The 17,391-nt window shown below is 45.1% G+C and overlaps 1 protein-coding gene across 1 annotated transcript in view; it reads right to left on the reverse strand.

Annotated features, from left to right (window-relative positions):
- AMFR (autocrine motility factor receptor) overlaps nucleotides 1–17,391 on the reverse strand; it is a 1,604,297-nt gene that overhangs the window by 48,557 nt on the left and 1,538,349 nt on the right. The window lies entirely within an intron of this gene.

The raw sequence follows: 17,391 nt of genomic DNA on the forward strand, positions 1-17,391 counted from the left end.
CGTTTAAGCACATTTTGCCTTGTAATTGAGTACACTTAGGTACCATGGACTGAACATTTGATCTATTCATTTACCTGCAAAATCTAAATGTTATCTGTGTGTTCATCCAACAAAAAGCCATCAAACCTTAGCTAAATCAGAAGCAATTTAAATCGATGGCAATAGCTACTAAACCGCCTTGGACTAACCACTGAAGAGACTATGGAATATATGACCAGTTATACACAAAACAAGACTAAACAGAATACAAATGCACTTGATAACACAGAAATATAAGAGAAGAAAAAGTTACATATCTGTAATAACAGTTGTACATCAAGAGGTTCTGCTATATTAGCAAATATTCTGTTAATATTTTGTAATCCACGCAGTCTCTTACAATATAACTATTGTCTCTATATGTTTATGACTTAGGGCCTCATTACGAGTAACCGTGCCATAAAAACTGGCAGGCTACCACCGGACCTGTATTACCATTCCGCCTCCGTGATTCCCAGAATCACCGGGGCATTACGACCCCAGTGACCCTGGAGTTCCGGAGGTGGAATTCTGTAAGTCCCCATTCCCATGGAGTCCAATAGGGCTCCATGGGGATGGGGACAATGGAAACACTGGTTCCATCTATGACGGAGCCAGTGCTTCCATTTGCGCCTGCAGGCAGGTGGCATTATTCCCGCCAGGTCAGACGTGGCGGGAGTGACACCTCCCGTCTGCAGGAGTATGAATCAGCTGGTCCGGAAAGAAAGGTGGTGGCGTTTTTACCGCCACCGTTCTTTCCAGACCGGCAGGGTCGTAATGAGGCCCTCAGTGCAAACCAAAAAAGTGTCCCTGAATTCCAGCCTTCCAGACAAGTATTTAAGTTCAAATTTAGAATACTTCAGCGAAAAGCAGACCATTCTTTGAAAAGGTAGTGTTAAGTATGCATATTTATGTTACACGTTTGGAAGACTGCAGTCTATTCTCGTCAGCTCTTGGCCTATTGAAAAGCATACAATATTTATTCTGCAATTCGGTGGCACTTTAGCACCATTCATAAGCCAGAACTACTGCTTTGGAATACAGATATGATGATGGGCTGTGATGAGCGACACACTGCTTGTGGGTGTTTGGCTGTTTTACCCACTCAATGATTGCAATAGCCAAGCTAATCTCTATGGCCATTCCCATCCATAACCTGCTCCTCCCCGCCCTAAACACATTTTTCTTTTTGAGATGGTTCTATTAAGCAGTACCATCAAACGGTGTGCTGTATAAAGCCTTCTTGTGTTATTTATAGGCAGTCTTCTGTGAGCTAATGGCTTAATTGCAACTGTAAATGAGATCCTGGGATGATAGAAAATGCCTTCATCTTCTGTGTCTTCAGCTAATTGATACATAATAATGTGTGTCCACGCATCTATTCCCTCCACTGAAGTTATGTTAAAAACAAGCATTGGCAAAGCCAACTGCTTTGCTTTGTGTGTAGGAGTCAGGCATTTTCCAGGGAATGACGACATATGCCCAGGTACTTCCAACACTTTGTGACTGACTATCTTAAAGCCATGTTTTTGTCGATGCTGGTTTAAATTCCAATGGGACCCGTTTACAGTAAAGGGCACACCCGCCCCTCTGACTCACACTCACACCGTTATCTACTCTAATGGGGGATAGAGAATACACAAGCAAACATTTTAACAGAAAACACAAAGTACTGTTGCATTTCAGAAGGAAAAGGTTTATTATATGTGCAATCCACAGCATACGTTCAAAGATAGCTTTCGAATCAGATTTGTGCATAGTCCTCATTATTAAGCATACGATCGAATGGTTCAATATGAGCACAACACAGAACATTTCCAAAACGTAACATTTTGATTTTTCAATCTCCAGCATGCAGTCTAAACAATTGGTGCAACACCCTTATAATAAATCAGAAAATGCTAATGGTTATATCTCTGTATGTCTTGACTTTCTATCAGAGGAGCATCTAGTAGCATACCATGGCACAAATCATAATTGCAGAACTTTAAATCAGATGAAAAAGGACTGTCTGGCGTCCCTAAAACACGGCCTTCAATTGGGTCATGTGACATTAACCTAGCTCAACAGTCCATGTATCTAACAGGTTATCACAATTCTACACCTAGTGCAAACAAAGCCAGACAGAAAGTAAGTGATGTGCCCAGTTTCACCTAGCTCGGATCAAATGAGAAAGTGTGGGTTGCAGCCCACTTAGGCAGCACACAATCACTGTTTAATTGCTTGAGCAGTGCTACGATTGGGATAGAAAAACTACGTCTGTGTGGAGTTTCTCAAGCATGTCCCTTTAAGTTAGTCAGGAGACAATATGGACCACAACTGCAAAGTTTGAAGAGGTGGCCCAAACTTTAGCAGATAGTGGAGATACAGCACAGTGAGATAACACGTGTTGCATAGTATGAGAATGTGGCGAGGCGGATCTCTAAACCCAGGTTCCTTGGTTCATTATTTTGCACTCAGCTTTAATCATTTATCAAAACACATTGGCAGATATGTTAGCTTTTTTTTATAACACTTTTGGTGGTAACCGTTTAATACACACTCTGTTTTGGCAAATCAGTGGATCTAGGCAAAAAAAAAAAGACTTCCTGATTTTCTCAGGATCGAGATTTTAGTGATGAGGAAGCCTAGATTGGAATCCCTGGCTCATCCGTTTTCCAAATTCTACATCTCCTCCTACATCAATTTCTCAAAAAAGATTGGTTGCTACAACCAGGGCAACGAAGCAGCCTCCCAGCTCCCATCCAATATATATTTACTGCAAATTAGTTCAATATGCAGACAGGAAAGAACACGTAGTCTCTTGCTTTACTACTAGATTGGGAGTGAAAATATAAACTGGTCATGGTTAATGTTAGGCGAGCTACACCTATGAATGTACTTTTAAGTTTGGCGAGTCTGCTTGTGTCATGAATTGACCTTGATTCAGATAGATCTACGGGTATCTGAAAGCAATAGTACTACTGGCAAATTATCTTCACCTTTTGAATCAAGGAGGGGGATTAGCCAGGGATATTCAATTGTTACATTAAGGATCTTGGGAGTAAACTCACCCATGTGCATGATGTCCCTATTCTCTCTGGACACCGTTACCATGTTTTCCTCTATGTAGACAATGCAGTGCTCCTTGACCGTATCCAGAAGTGCTACTAGCTCTAGTCGATATCTTTATCTCATTCATCGATGCAAGCAATCCATCGACAAATATATTAAAATCTAAGGTCATGACATAAAGGCCCAAAAATAAAATACAAAATAAAAGACTTTTAGAATCGTCTGTCAAAATAGAAGATTTAGATTGGGCACCCCTCTGGGAATTTCTGTCTCAAGCAGTCTTAAATAGGCTAGCCATGTTCAAGATCAAGAGCCACATATAACTCAATCCAATGGTGCATTGTTCCGTTTTGTCAGGAACACTGGAAGCAAGAAAATTAAGGCTATCTGTTGGCTTACAGATAAAAATCAGTAGAGATGGCTAGTTATGAGGGTAGGTTTGAATGGGATTACAGCAATGTTCAATCAATCTTTGGTCTGTAGTGAAAATGTTTTTTTGAAGAGGGTATTGAAGGTAACCCAGTGTACTCAGAGCTGTATTCTGCATACTGAACAAGGAACTTCTAATATCCTGGACTATATATCAGATGCAACCCCGAATGCTGTGGTGCTGGGCATCGGCAAACTCCAAAGCAGGTTTAACTCCTGTCCTGCTAATTGATTTAACAGTGATGTTGGGATGAGAGTGGAATGGCTATTGTATGTAAAGACTGAGCCAACTAATATGGGTTTAGATTCTTGGTTCTCTGACCCCACTCTTGATGGGGCAAAATTGGAAGCCACTTCTGCGGAAACTATTTTGGCCATCAAAAATCATTAAAAGACCATGAGTTGAGGAGGCCTCTGGTCCGCATTTATTTACGCACAGAATTGTCTTCTTCTGCCGTTTCTTATCGAACATGGATCAGTTACACATTCTCGCTCACTAATAACTAATTTAGATTTGACTTACTCCTTCTAAAGACATTCACCAGAAGGTGCAGATGGTACATTCTCCTGTGGGCTAGACACCATAGAAGATATTATGCACTTTATGCTATTTTGTCCTAGATTTAAGACAATGCACAGCAGAATTCTTCTTCAGTTACTTCGCTCAATGCACTTTAGGCAATGCAGTCCGGCTTTGATGTTTTTAGCAATGTGCAATACACACTTAGTTTGCTGGCTTGTTGAGAAATGTTTGGTGCACACTTTCATGAGAGCAAAAATTGGCGCCAAAAAAACGGACAGTTTTGCTGTTTGAACTGTAACTTTCTGTTTTGATTATAATTTGGCTGATCAGACATTTACATACCCTTATCAAAAGGGTAGTTAGAGAAGCAACCTGGAATCTCTTGGGGTACATTACAGAATCACCAGCACCTTTTTGTTAACTGTTTATTACATAGATTTTGCAGTGGGACAATAGTGCCAACTAAAGTGGTATAGTGATCAGGGAACCGTGCAGCTGTGAAATTCCTTCATAATTTGACAGATGCTGTCCGTATTTTTTGTGGCTGATCTACTGTCATAGGTACCAACCAGCACCTTGGTTGGTTGATCACTTGGTTTGGTAAGTTATTTGATTAGTAAGGCTGCTTGATTCATGTTTTGTTGATTTGGGCATTTGCTAGTAACAGAGAGGAGGATCACTCGAGGTGTGATTCCTGGTGGTATTTTAATGTGGAGGGTCCTGCGTAGTCACCCTGGTGTCTTTTGTTTTTTAAAGCTGATTTAGTTGTGTTTTGGTCTTCCCTGTTTGGAGCACCCAATTGTGAGGTATTAATTAGGGAGTTTGGTGTGTCTGACCCGACTAATGGCGTTTCACCTTATGTCTATTTTCTTGGAATTATTGGGCTTACCCGTCTTCTGTTTGGGTGGGTGGTCAGTCATATGATAGCCTCTTTATAAATCTTAAAACCTATCATAAGTAGTTGTAAATAAACACTTGGTAGCAAATACAAATTTATCAACATGGATAGTTAAGCAATATAGCTTTGCATGGTATAGACTAGAAGCCATGTTAATACAATGCTGTGTATCTAAAGCCAGATACAAGGCGTTGCCAGTAAAAACAGTGAAACATCAATGGGACAAAGATTCCATAGGAAGAATACATCTGTAGTTGCGATGGGATTTCAAATAAGCCAATCATGCCTGGTCTTAGTTGCTTGAATTTTAAAAAGCTTATGGGGCTACGTATTTATTACCCATCCAAAGGTATATCATTTTAAGGAACGCAGAGGCTTTTATACTTAGTATCTGCAGAGAATCCCTGTATGGCAAGCAACTGGTTTCTTTCTAAGATAGGAGTCTTGAGAAAGAAGAGTGAAGGAACCAAGATCATGGCACCAATATAAAATAGACAGGGCAAAAAGACAGTGGATAAAGACAGTGGCTAAAGATTTATTTGTAAGTATGAAAGTATATGAACCAAAATAACGTTATTTACTTTTTGCTGAATTTGCCATTAATACAATATTATTGCTGTATAACTGTCAAAAGAATTCAGCACTTTACCGAAATATGCATTTAGATTTCGAAGTAAAGAGTAACCAGGTCTGGACCATTGAAAGAGTTATGAGGTCCCATGTTATTAATATAATTAGCAGTGGAAAATGCGGCCAGAATAAGGATATCGAAGAAAGCTATTTTAGACGTGCTTGATATTTTTGCGGGATCACTTGCCATTGGTTAAATGAGGATTGCAATGTTTAATAAATGTCACAAGAACACGTTTTTATCTGTGGAACTAAGGTGGTTTTTCATTAGGGTTTTATATGAATTTATTCATGAAATACATAGTTTTTGATCTGATGTAATAAGGGTGTTGTGAGGCTATTTTCTAGATGCATATTTTTTTCATCACAAAATGGATTAAGGTTGACTAAACCAACAGTGATGGAGTTGGAATCGGACTGTACAACAAGAAGTCTCTTAATATCCTGGATATTTTGCTTGCTTTAGAACTGTGGTCCCTCAGTCTCAGACACAGACACAGACACACACACACACACCCACACACCTAAAAGTCTTGAATTTCACTTCAAGAGCACCTCCTCAGGGGAAGGTAAAAAAGGTCACTCAGACCTTCTAGGATTTTCTTGTTTTCAAAACACTACGCTAGTGGCTGATGCAGTGACCATCATTGGGTCCTAGACTTTTCTACCAGTAACCCAGCCCATCATCTCTTCTTTATCTACATCTTCTTCCACTTCCTCAACTCCCTCTATCTCGGATTGCACCTTCTCTGCCTTTCCCGACTGATAGGCGTTACCTTCGCCAGATGTCTCTTGGCCTTGAGTGTGGGTGCTGTAGTGCGCACCAGGCTTCTTCTGTATCGTGTGCCCATGTAACTGCTCTAAGCCACTGTGCATACGTAGGTGCCCTAGGCCGGAGCCAACATAGCAATATGCAGCGGACAGCTAACAACATACACAGCCCCGCCAATTTCTTTGAGTCACGCCCCAATTGGGGGAAGTCGTGGAAGAGACAATGCAGTGGGGTGGGGGTGATAATGCACTCTAATACATCCGATAGTGTGGAGCAGATGTCAGACCAGAATTGAGACAGGTGCAGGCAGTGCCAGAGCATATGGATGTAGGTTGCCTGATCCGAACCGCACCTGGGGCAGGAGGGAGGGGAATCACTGAACATGCGGTGTAGTCTCTGAGGTGTATGATACCTTTTGCAGTACCTTGAATTGAATTAGCACACATTCGGGACCATCTCTCATCAGTAATCTCAACCTCCAGGTCCGCCTCCCAGCTGCCCCTCAGCACAGTAAAGGGCGGGGCCGCCCTAATCTGCAACAGGGAATAAAGCATTGAAACTTTGCCCCTGAAGGAGAGATAGGAACACAGTTCCGCGACTACAGGTTCATCAGAAGGTAGCGTGGGGAAATCCAGGTATCTCAATTTCAGGTTCTTGCGGAGGGAGGAGTATTGCAACCATGCAGTGGGCCGACGCTTGAGAGAGGAGGGAAGTTCAGGCCGCTCAGTAAAATTGTCCTGTACATATATATCGCGAAGCGTCAGGAAGCCAGCATCTGCCCAGCGGGTAACAATGGATTGTGGGACGGATGGGACATCAGGAATGAAGTTCCATAACAGCAGGTCACCATGGAATGGGCTTGGATGCCTTTCTGCCACCTTTTCTCATTCACAAATTCACCTCCACCACCTCTCCTACGTCACTAGTTAACTGTCTTTTTTCACTCGTTTCCTTTCTTACTCCTTGTGTGTTTTACCTACTCTTCCTCTCTATTTATAGTCATCTTCACTTTCTCTCCCTCGCTCTACTCCGGTCTCTCCCTCAACTGAGTAACATTCAGAAGCAGGCCTTTTGATTCTTGGGGACCTGAGCAAACTAACTTCCTGACTAGGTGGCCGGGGGCATGCAATGCATCCCCCAAACTAAATTCATGCACGTTTATTCTGCTGTAATCTGCCGTTTGTTTATTATCACATGCAGCCCCGTAACCGTAAACATGGGCTCACAAACAGCCTTTCCTATGCTCCATGGGTTTCTCTTTTCAGCCTGCATGTCATTTTTATGGGACCATGCAGGAGGTATTGAGGCACCAAGGGTTGCAATGTGTCCTCATCCAAGTATGCAGAGGTTTTGCTGGGGTTTTGAATCAAGAATGTTTTCCTTGAAACATTATAGAGCCAGTTTTGTGAGGTTTTTATCATAAGATTTTGTATCTTTACAGAGGCGTTTCTGATTTCTAAGCGTCGTCCTCCATTTAAGGGGTTTTCAGAATTGATATTAAGTTTTCAGCTTATTTTACAAGTATGGTTAAGAATACCTGTGCACCATTCTTTAGACTTGTTGCCCCAGTAACTATCTGTGACTGGTAACAGGATCATTTGTTAGGATCTCCTTTCAAAATGTTACTACCATTGTAAGACAGAACACCATAAGGTATGATTATCTGGTTGATGTTTAGAAGCATTGATCGGCACATGGACCAGTTCTGGTCATCAACTGCACAAATAATGTAAATTGGAGGTTGATGTTTTATAAGAGGCAAGGTGTTTTTGAGGATTGCTCTGGGCTAAAAGTACATTAATATGGAGCTGCACATGTTCTATCAGTGTCTGTTAGTGGAAGAACCTTGAGAAAGGGAGATCCTGGATAACCAGAAGATAAAACATTTCCTATGATGGAGGGATAGTAAAATATTGTTCTAAAACAAAGTAATTATCGCATTATAGGTAATAGTATGTTAAGGGGTCTAAAAGGCGAACAAGCTGGTATGCAAGTAAGGTCCCCGTGGGAAATCAGGCTATTTGGGCAAAGAGCATTGCCATGAGGTTTTCGCCGGGGTTAGCATTGGGATCCACAGTCCAGCTAGACTATACTGTTGAGCTGAGTGTGAGAGGAATCCATGTTGATTTAGGTGTGAACAGCAGCACTTCAGACTATGGCAATCATAATATTTTAATGATCACAAGGACTTGATGTATAGACTGGTGACTTGTGTAAAGTTGTGTTCAATGTAATCAGATAAAACTATAGGTCTGATTTGTGTTCTGAGGAGGTATGGAATTGACACAGCTGCCAATTTGATCATAAAGAACATCAATGCCAGTTACCCAGGCCTTTTTTAACTTAAGGAGCACACCAGGTGTTTGACTCAGAGAAAAAACCCTGAAGCTTCCCCACTCCAAATTGACTTGGAGGAAAGATGGGGGTGCAAGACTACAGGTGCTTCCCTACTACGCTGCAGTGTGCTAAGGAGGCAGAGGATGAGCCCAGTGAAAAAGTGTCGTCCTTTGCCAAATACCCTTCGCCAGGCTATCCCAGAATAAATATTCTTTACTGTGCATGACACTGGGTCACATGGTTAACACACAAACTATACAGGATCTTCCCTTCTGACTCAAATGGGTTGTTTGTTGGCTCTTAGTCCAGTAGGGGGACTTCCAAGACCTCACTTGCTAATGGCCACCCTCTTGGAATGTAAAGCAGCAATGAAACTGGGGCACTTCAGATGCCTTTGAGCATCATTCTCTAGAAGGTGTAGCAACCATGGATACAGAGGGGGCAACGGGAGAAATGTCCTACATGGTGAGGATTTGGATGAGGAGACCAATAGTCAGATTTTTAATTTACCATGTACCTGCCCCAGGGCATGTGATTAAGGAATAGAAAGGAGCATAAGAGGGAGAACAAATAATGAGCAGAATAGGGGATGGAGGGGAAAGAGAAAAGTAGAGGTGGAGAGAAAGAGAAGGAGCCTGGTGTAGCATTGAGCAGACAAGAGGGTAGAGAGTCAATGAGGAGAAAATCTAGCCCCAACAAAGAAAGGAGGAATAGGAGAAGGAAAAGATAACAGGAGGAGAAGAGACAAAGGGACTGACCGAATCTCCAAGCCCCCAATCTAGAGCAGAGCCAAGCAGTGGTAGAAAGATCTCACATTAACCTTAAGAGGCCAAAGGTTTAGCCAGCTGAGCAGACCACCACTAACAAAGAGTGTGGCTGGAAGCAGCCTGATAATCCTGGGGAGCAAAGATTATGAAACAGTGTGATTCTGAATCCCTGTACAGATGAACCAGGGGTGGTATACCCTCAGAGTGTGAGTTTTCCTGCCAAGTTGGAAGATCTGTTTGGGGAGAGTTAGTAAGTAAAAAGGTATTGTACAGCACCTGTCTGCTATGTGATTTTGGCTTAGTTTCTGAGAAGTCAAGAAAAAAAAAGAACCAGGTGGAACCACCTAGTAATGCCCGAGGCTCTCAGAATGCTCTTCACATGAGCTGGTAGTTCGTAACATTTTGTTTCAATTGTCCTTTTTCTTATTTCATTTATAAAGGTCCTTTCACACTCTTCTGTAATTGCTTATATACTCAGCAGTTATAGCTTCAATTAATAACCAATTTTTTTCCCATAAAAGTAACAGGAAGGGGGGGGGGGCGTGGCCAGCGTGCGTCAGATGAGGCGGTGAACCTCCGGAGCTTCTGCTCCAAGCCACGCGTCCATCGGCTAATTATCCTGAAAAAGTTCACCCTGAGAGTGGAATTGGGCGGGAAAGAGTACCGGAGCACCTTGGACACCAGCTGTGTGCTTTGGAGAAGAGGAGACGTCCTGCTTGAGCCCCACTGAGGACGTTTGCAGTGAGGGGGGGGGGGGGTGCTGGGACGATAAGCTGAAAAATGGCCACTACCATCGCTGAGAGGAGCCGGTGAACCTGGCAGAAGTGCATGAAATCAAGCTGAGTTATTGCATCGACCTGGAAACAAGGTTGAACACAGGAAGGAATGGCAGAGAAGAGGCTCGCACCGTGGTGCCACACATCCCCCTCGCACGTCTGCGGGGGGACATGGAGAAGCTGGAGAGTCAACAGAGGAAGGACACCCGCAATCTGTAAGAAGGTGAGCCTGGCATCGGGTGGGCTACACGGCACTACAGCGAGGAGCCGTGGAGGGACACCCAGGTGAATAAGCCAGCCACCCAGCTGAATAAGCCAGCCATCCAGCAGAGGAGACAAACGGTGGGTCAAACCCAACGTACAGACACGGGAGGTGATGTGCACATCAGGCAGACTGTGACACAGCTTTTGGAACGTGGACGCTGGGAAACACTGTGGCGTTTAGGGGAGAGGAGGACCGCTGCCGGGAGGTGCATGCTCCCCCGCCCCCCCGAGGCTGTGGAGGGAGAAAAACAATACAAGGGAGAAGAGGCCCCTGGTGACTGCCACTGCGGACAGTGGAAAGAGTGGAGCGGAGGCCAGTGGAGGCCCGCAGACTGTGGCGATGATGATCAGAAGGGGCCCTAGCACCAAGGTGAGGAGCTGCAGGGGATCCAGGCAAGCAAGGCCTTGTTGGCCCAGAACACAATTTAAAATAATGGACGAGGGACGGTCACTCATTCACCACCCCGAAAGACGCTTCGGACTGGTTGGATGGAAGGAACCCTAAGGAGACAGCACTGGAAACGGACGACTAGCAACATAGGGAATGAGGCAAACCCCAACATTCAAGTACGAGGAAATGGGACACTGAGGATACCGGACATCGAACTCACCAGTCTGAGAAGGCGAAAGGAGGAGGCGATGCTCTTAAAGAGGAAAAGGTGACTGAACACTGCAAAGGTGGCTGGAGCAGGAAGATTCTAGCCAACCCGAAAATCAGGACCCACCTAACGCACCGAGCAAGGGATGTGAGTTGGAGGTTCAGTCCGATTTCAACAGGGTGAATGGAATGAGGGGGGGAGGGCTGGGGTGGAGGGAGGGTTGGGGAGTTGAAGGGACCACAGACCACAGGGTGTGAGGGGGGAAGAGGGAGGGAAGTTGGGGAGACCTGGGGGGGGGGAGGTGGAGTTAGGGGACACTTATTTGTTGGGGGTTGGGGACAATGTGGGCTTTAGCGCTGCCCAATCTCAAGGAAAAGGGCATCAGAGTGAATGGCTTCAAGACCGTGGCATACCCAGCACGGAAAGATACCAACATCGGCAAAGGTGGGACCTGCCTTAAAATAGGCACATGGAATGTGTGGGGGCTGGGGAGCAAAGGGAAGAGAATCAGGGTAGGACAATATTTGAAGAGGCGAGGGATACAAATGGCATTATTGCAGGAAACGCATTTAAGGGGGTTGGGGAGGTGCAGAGTTGAAGGGATTGGAAAGCAAATGAGGGGCCAGGTGTTTGGGTCCGTGTATTTCACCTATGCGAGGGGCGTACTGGTTTGGGTGGCCCCAGGGGTCCCCATACAGGTTGAGCGCATGATGGGGGACACGGAGGTCAGGACGATAGCTCTGGTAGATCAATGGGAGGGGCAAGATATTTGTGTGGTAAACTCATATGGTCCAAATGCGGACGCTAAGTCCTACTTCACCTCAGTATTGGATATTACAGACGGACAACGAGCGGGACTATATATTTGGGACGGGGGGGATTTTAACTGCACAATTGATACAGAACTAGATCCTACAGGGGAAAGGGGATACGACAAAACCACTGGCCTGGGAAGCATTGAGGCAGGTGATAGAAAATATGGATCTCTTGGAACTCTGGAGAGAAACTCATGGAACAGAGAAATTGTACTCCTTCCACTCAGGGGTGCATGGGTCGTTCTCCAGACTGGACTACTTATTTGTGGGTAAAGAAAGCTTTCACACCCCAAGGTACCTAGACAGAACTATATTGGATCACTCGTCGCCGAGCTCGAGGGCGCAAACAACCGTCTAGGCACAAAGTTATGGCGCATGAGGCAGGGGCTACTGGGGGACATAGTTAATGTACAGACCCAGAGGGAAGTGATCACTGCATACTTTGAGATCCATGAAGGTTCAGTGGAGGAAGTGGGAGGCATTCAAGGCACATTGAGAGGGGCATACATGTCCCAAGCAGTGGGTGTTCGGAGATCTCTGGACAACACCATTAAACGTTTGGCAAGCGAAATAGGGCAACTGGAGGTTGACCAGGAAGGGGACCGACAGGTGGGGGAAGTACTTACAGAAAAACTAAGCCTACATAGGGGAGCTCTGAACTCATTAGAACAATTCGATAAGGGGTCATATACGACCAAAATTCATGGGGTGGGTGATAAGGCTGCTAGCCTGGTTAATAAAACAGGAAATGCCAGGGGGGTGGGGGGGTAGCAATCACACAAATACAGGACACAGAGGGAGGCCTGATGACATCACAACAGGAGATAAATGGGGTCTTCCAGAGATACTACCAACAATTATATTTGTCGGAGAGAATGTATTTGGACCAGGAAGCCTCAGACCTGTTGGATGTGGTGGACATGCCCAGGTTGGATGTAGAAGACAGGCAGAGCCTGGATATGCCCATAGAGGAGGGGGAGATATAGGGGGCAATTAGGTCAATGCAGGCTAATAAAGCACCGGGCAGTGATGGCTTCCCAGTGGAGTTCTATAGATTAATGGAGTCATGAAAATGTGCGTTTGGAGGAGAAGCTAATGCAGGAAAACTTGACTGGCAACAGAGCGCCTGCCTTGTCACCAATTTTTAAACATTGTTACAGGAGTCCCGGGGTCAAAAGGCAGCAGCAGCAGGGCCATCATGCCTTACAATGGAGAGCCACAACCATGGCTTTCCCCCTCCCCCCATCAAGGGGAAGATTTGTGCTATGGAGGGAGTTGTTTCCAGCCACCTGCAAGAAAAATTAAGTGCGAAAAATACAAGTACCAGAATCCTTAGAGTCAATTAACTTGCCACACCTGAAAAGGAAATGAAGACACGCCTGAAAAAGCAAAGAAACACAGCATCCCTGAAGATTGATGGAGTCATGAAAACGCGCGTTTGGAGAAGCTAATGCAGGAAAACTTGACTGGCAACAGAGCGCCTGCCTTGTCACCAATTTTTAAACAGAGTTCTATAGGACGTTCGCAGATATTCTAGTCCCTCAACTTGAACGAGCCTATGATCACACACTCGAAGGGATTGCTACCGGAATCAATGCAAGAAGCGGTAATCATAGTTCTGTTAAAAAAAGGGGGGACCAACAACAATGTGCTGCGTATAGGCCCATTTCCGTATTAGACACAAAGATCCTTGGGAAAGTGATAGCAAACAGGCTGGCGAGAGTGGCACCCAGTCTAATACACACAGACCAATGTGGATTCATAGGGGGACGGGACACTGGGATGAATTTACGCAGGGTACACTATGTCATGGACCTGGTCAAACATTCACAGAGAGAATTTGCTCTGGTGGCGGTTGATGCGGTCAAGGCCTTTGATTCTCTGGAATGGCCATGGTTATTCAAGGTGCTGGAGGCATGTGGCCTGGGTGAAGTGATGTTAAAGTGGTTGTAACTACTATACAACATCCCCAGGCCAGGGTCAAAACAGTGGGATGCGTTTCGAAAAACGGATGTCTGGAGAGAGGTACACGCCAGAGATGCCCATTCTCTCCCATTATCTTTGCCCTAGCGCTAGAACCACTGGCAAGATATTTTCGGTCACACATCGCAGAAATGGGCATACAGGCAGGGGGGCGGGTGATGCACAATATCTCGCTCTATGCGGACATGCAGACAATTTGCTGCTCTATATAGACAACCCACTGGAAATCATCCCAGTGATCCTAGATGTGCTAGGCAATTTCCACAAACGGTCAGGGTTCTAGGACAACAAAGAAAAATTGCTGGTCTTCCCATTGGAGGGTTTGAAGGAGAGGGGAGGGGATGGTGTGTTGGGAGCTTCGCTAGGAATGGGAATCCTTCAAATACCTCGGTATCCAAATTTATCATGAGATGGAAGATACCTTTGTCCACAATACCGGGAGGGCACTCTCACGGATAGGGGACGCAGTGAAATTCTGGAAGAAGCTACCACTATCCCTAATGGGGAGCAACATGGTGGTCCTCCCACTCCTTTTATATTACTTCACAAATATCCCGTACATAGTGAAGAAGGTATTTTTTAAGATGCTGGACAAGATGCTGGGGGAGCTATTATGGCACACGAGGCGCACCGGAGTGGACATGCGGACATTACGCCACAAGAGAGAGGAGAGAGGTCTCAATATGCCAGACTTCGAGCTATCCTTCACTGTGGCACAATTGCAAGCAACGGCACAGTGGCATACGGGGACAGATGGGGAGTTGGCCGAGCTACAACTGGAGACACAGGGAATAGAACTGTTATGGGGGCCTATGGGGGGAGAGGGGACACAGTGGTCTTCAAAATGGTCCGGGCGGTGTGGACAAAGATGCTGAAGAAGATGCAGGCTACACAGCTATACTAAAAAGATCTCCTGATCGGGTTCAACACAGCTATTAGAACGGCGCTGCTCAGCGTGGGCCTCAGGGTATTGATAGACAAGCAATGCACAACAGTGGGGGATCTATTCAGGGACAGCAAATTGCAGATGTTTCGGGGGGTGGAGACAACGGTACCAAATACTGAAAGGTCACTTTCTCACATATGCTAAGGTGGTCAAGCGAATGGCAGCACTATGGGTCAGCATCCCGGAGGAACCAGAGGAACATCCGGTGATGCAGTCGCTACTGGGACTAGGTGCAGAGTATCAAGAATGTACAGAGGGCTACAGACAGCCAGGGGAGATGGTGAACTAGCAGACAAGGATAAATGGGAAAGGGGCACCTATTCCGGAAGAGCAGTAGGTTCGGATGTGGGAGCAGGTTAAAAAAGTATCCAGGAATGTGAGGTTCCAGCTCACACAGTTCTACTACTTACACAAAGTATATCCAACACCGGAAAGGATACACATGATCAACCACACGACACCAAATGCTTGCACACGATGCGGAGGGGACCATGCCAGCTTCTGGCACATGGTCTGGAGCTGCCCAGTGGTGGCAAAATACTGGGAGGAGGTGGAACACAGAGTGAATGCCATGTTGGGGGGATGTTACGAATTCTCTCATGAAGTGTGCTTGTGGGGACTCTTATCGGGAGCAAAGAGGCATAGAAACCAAAACAAAATCGTTAGATTCCTCTTCATACTAGCCAAGAGAAGGATAGCGATGGAGTGGAAGAAAGGGACTGGCCCGTCAATACAACTGTGGTTGCACGAGGTACGCCGATGGGGACTGGCGGAAGTAGAATACCTAAACCAACAGAGACCCGGAACGGGAAAACACACTAGTAATGAACTGGGGCCAGCTGCTGAATGAGCTAGCATCCACACAGGATCTTAGGCCATCGTCATACAGGCAGGGTGGTAGGCACGGAGACACGAGAAAGAAATCTGGGAGCACTGAAAGAGGAAGGGGTCCTTACCTACACTGGTACAGAACGGTTGATGGAAGCCAGAGGGAGCAATTGGGAGGGGCGGCAGTTGGGAAAGGGGGAGGGAGGTGAGGGTAGCCGGGGATAGGGGAGTTAGTAATAGGGGTTGGGGGGGGGGGGAGGCAATGTGGTTTGGGGTTCTGGTTTTGTTGAGTGACAATGAGTCATGGTAGTGCACACAACGGTTACAGTCAAGATAATCGTTGAAACAAGTTATAGCAGGATCATTGAGAGGCCAAAATCACCACCTGAGAGTGGTATGTATTGAATATTGAATGTAATTTCACACATTGTAATGAATGTGGCTAGTCAGTGAATATAGCCCTGAAGATGGAGTAAAGCTCCGAAATGCATTGGCGTGTAGCTACATATGGACCTAGGAGTCTGTTCTGCCTTAAGAAACAGCCAACATTGGCTTATAATTTGGAATTAAGAATTTCCTGTTACTTTTATAAAAAAAGATTTGGTTATTAATTGAAGCTATAACTGCTCAGTATATAAGCAATTACAGAAGAGTGTGAAATTACCTTATAAATGAAATAGGAAAGGATAATTGAAACAAAATTAGACGAACTACCAGCTCATGTGCAGCGCATCAGGCACTATTCGGTGGTTCCACCTGGTCATTTTTTTTCTTGAGTTATTAACAGATCCTTGTGCCATGGGATCGCCTGTAGCCTGAAAGCTCCTATCAAAATCCAGCAAAACTCAGGACTTTTGTATAAAACTAAGAAGTAAATATACTGAAAGGAAAGTGGTGCCTGCTTCTGCGATATATTAGTTTCTGAGATGGCCACAGTCCCACAAAATGCACAATCAAGTTGGGCTTACTTTAAGAACACCCAACTTGTGGGTATATTTAAAAATATTCACCTTTTTTGTTTGTTCCTAATAAGACATTGACTGTATATTCTGGCTTTGAGGAGTCTGTTGATCCCTTGGCTGTGACTGAACTATCAAAAAAAGCAAACTGAATACCATAATGTTGCTTATTTAGTTTATTTCATTAGTTTTTAAGTTTAAAATATCTCTGTCTGGGGAGAAATTGATAACATGTGTTACAGTCATACTTAGGAAAAGCAACGAATGAGCTCTACAGGCATACTACATTCTATAGCCTTTTTGCCTTTATTCCTTCTTATATGAGCTTTTAATTTCTAGAGGTGTTGGACCCTGCTCATCCATTCCACATGGAAAAGTGTTTCAGCATATTTTCATCGAGATGCCACAGATTACCTGGCTACTCTACATTCCATACTAAGACTTCCTGCATCACCTGATCATGTGGTAGTGGTGAGGCCTAACAGAAGCCTCCATTGCTGCCTCACCCGTCTATCTGGTTGTATCTGTGGTTAGGAAAAGGTTTCCATCTTCCTAGTCATCATCCGCTTCTCCTCCACTGGACAAACAAAGACGAAGGATGGTTTCTCTGGGCAAGAAGATCGGCTCAAACTTGGGTACTGCTATCAGAGCAGGTAGCACTGTGGTCTTGCTAGGCAGGCATGCCCGTTCCCCCTGGGAGTCTGTGGAGAGGATGATGGCATTCCTACAAGACCGCTCAAAAAACAAGACTTCTTGCGAACCATAAAGGCGAGTAGCCTGGTTTCAAACGAAG

Source organism: Ambystoma mexicanum, chromosome 1q, assembly GCF_040938575.1.
Source record: "Ambystoma mexicanum isolate Mex_15411 chromosome 1q, UKY_AmexF1_1, whole genome shotgun sequence".
In the NCBI taxonomy this organism is placed as follows: Eukaryota; Metazoa; Chordata; class Amphibia; order Caudata; family Ambystomatidae; genus Ambystoma; species Ambystoma mexicanum.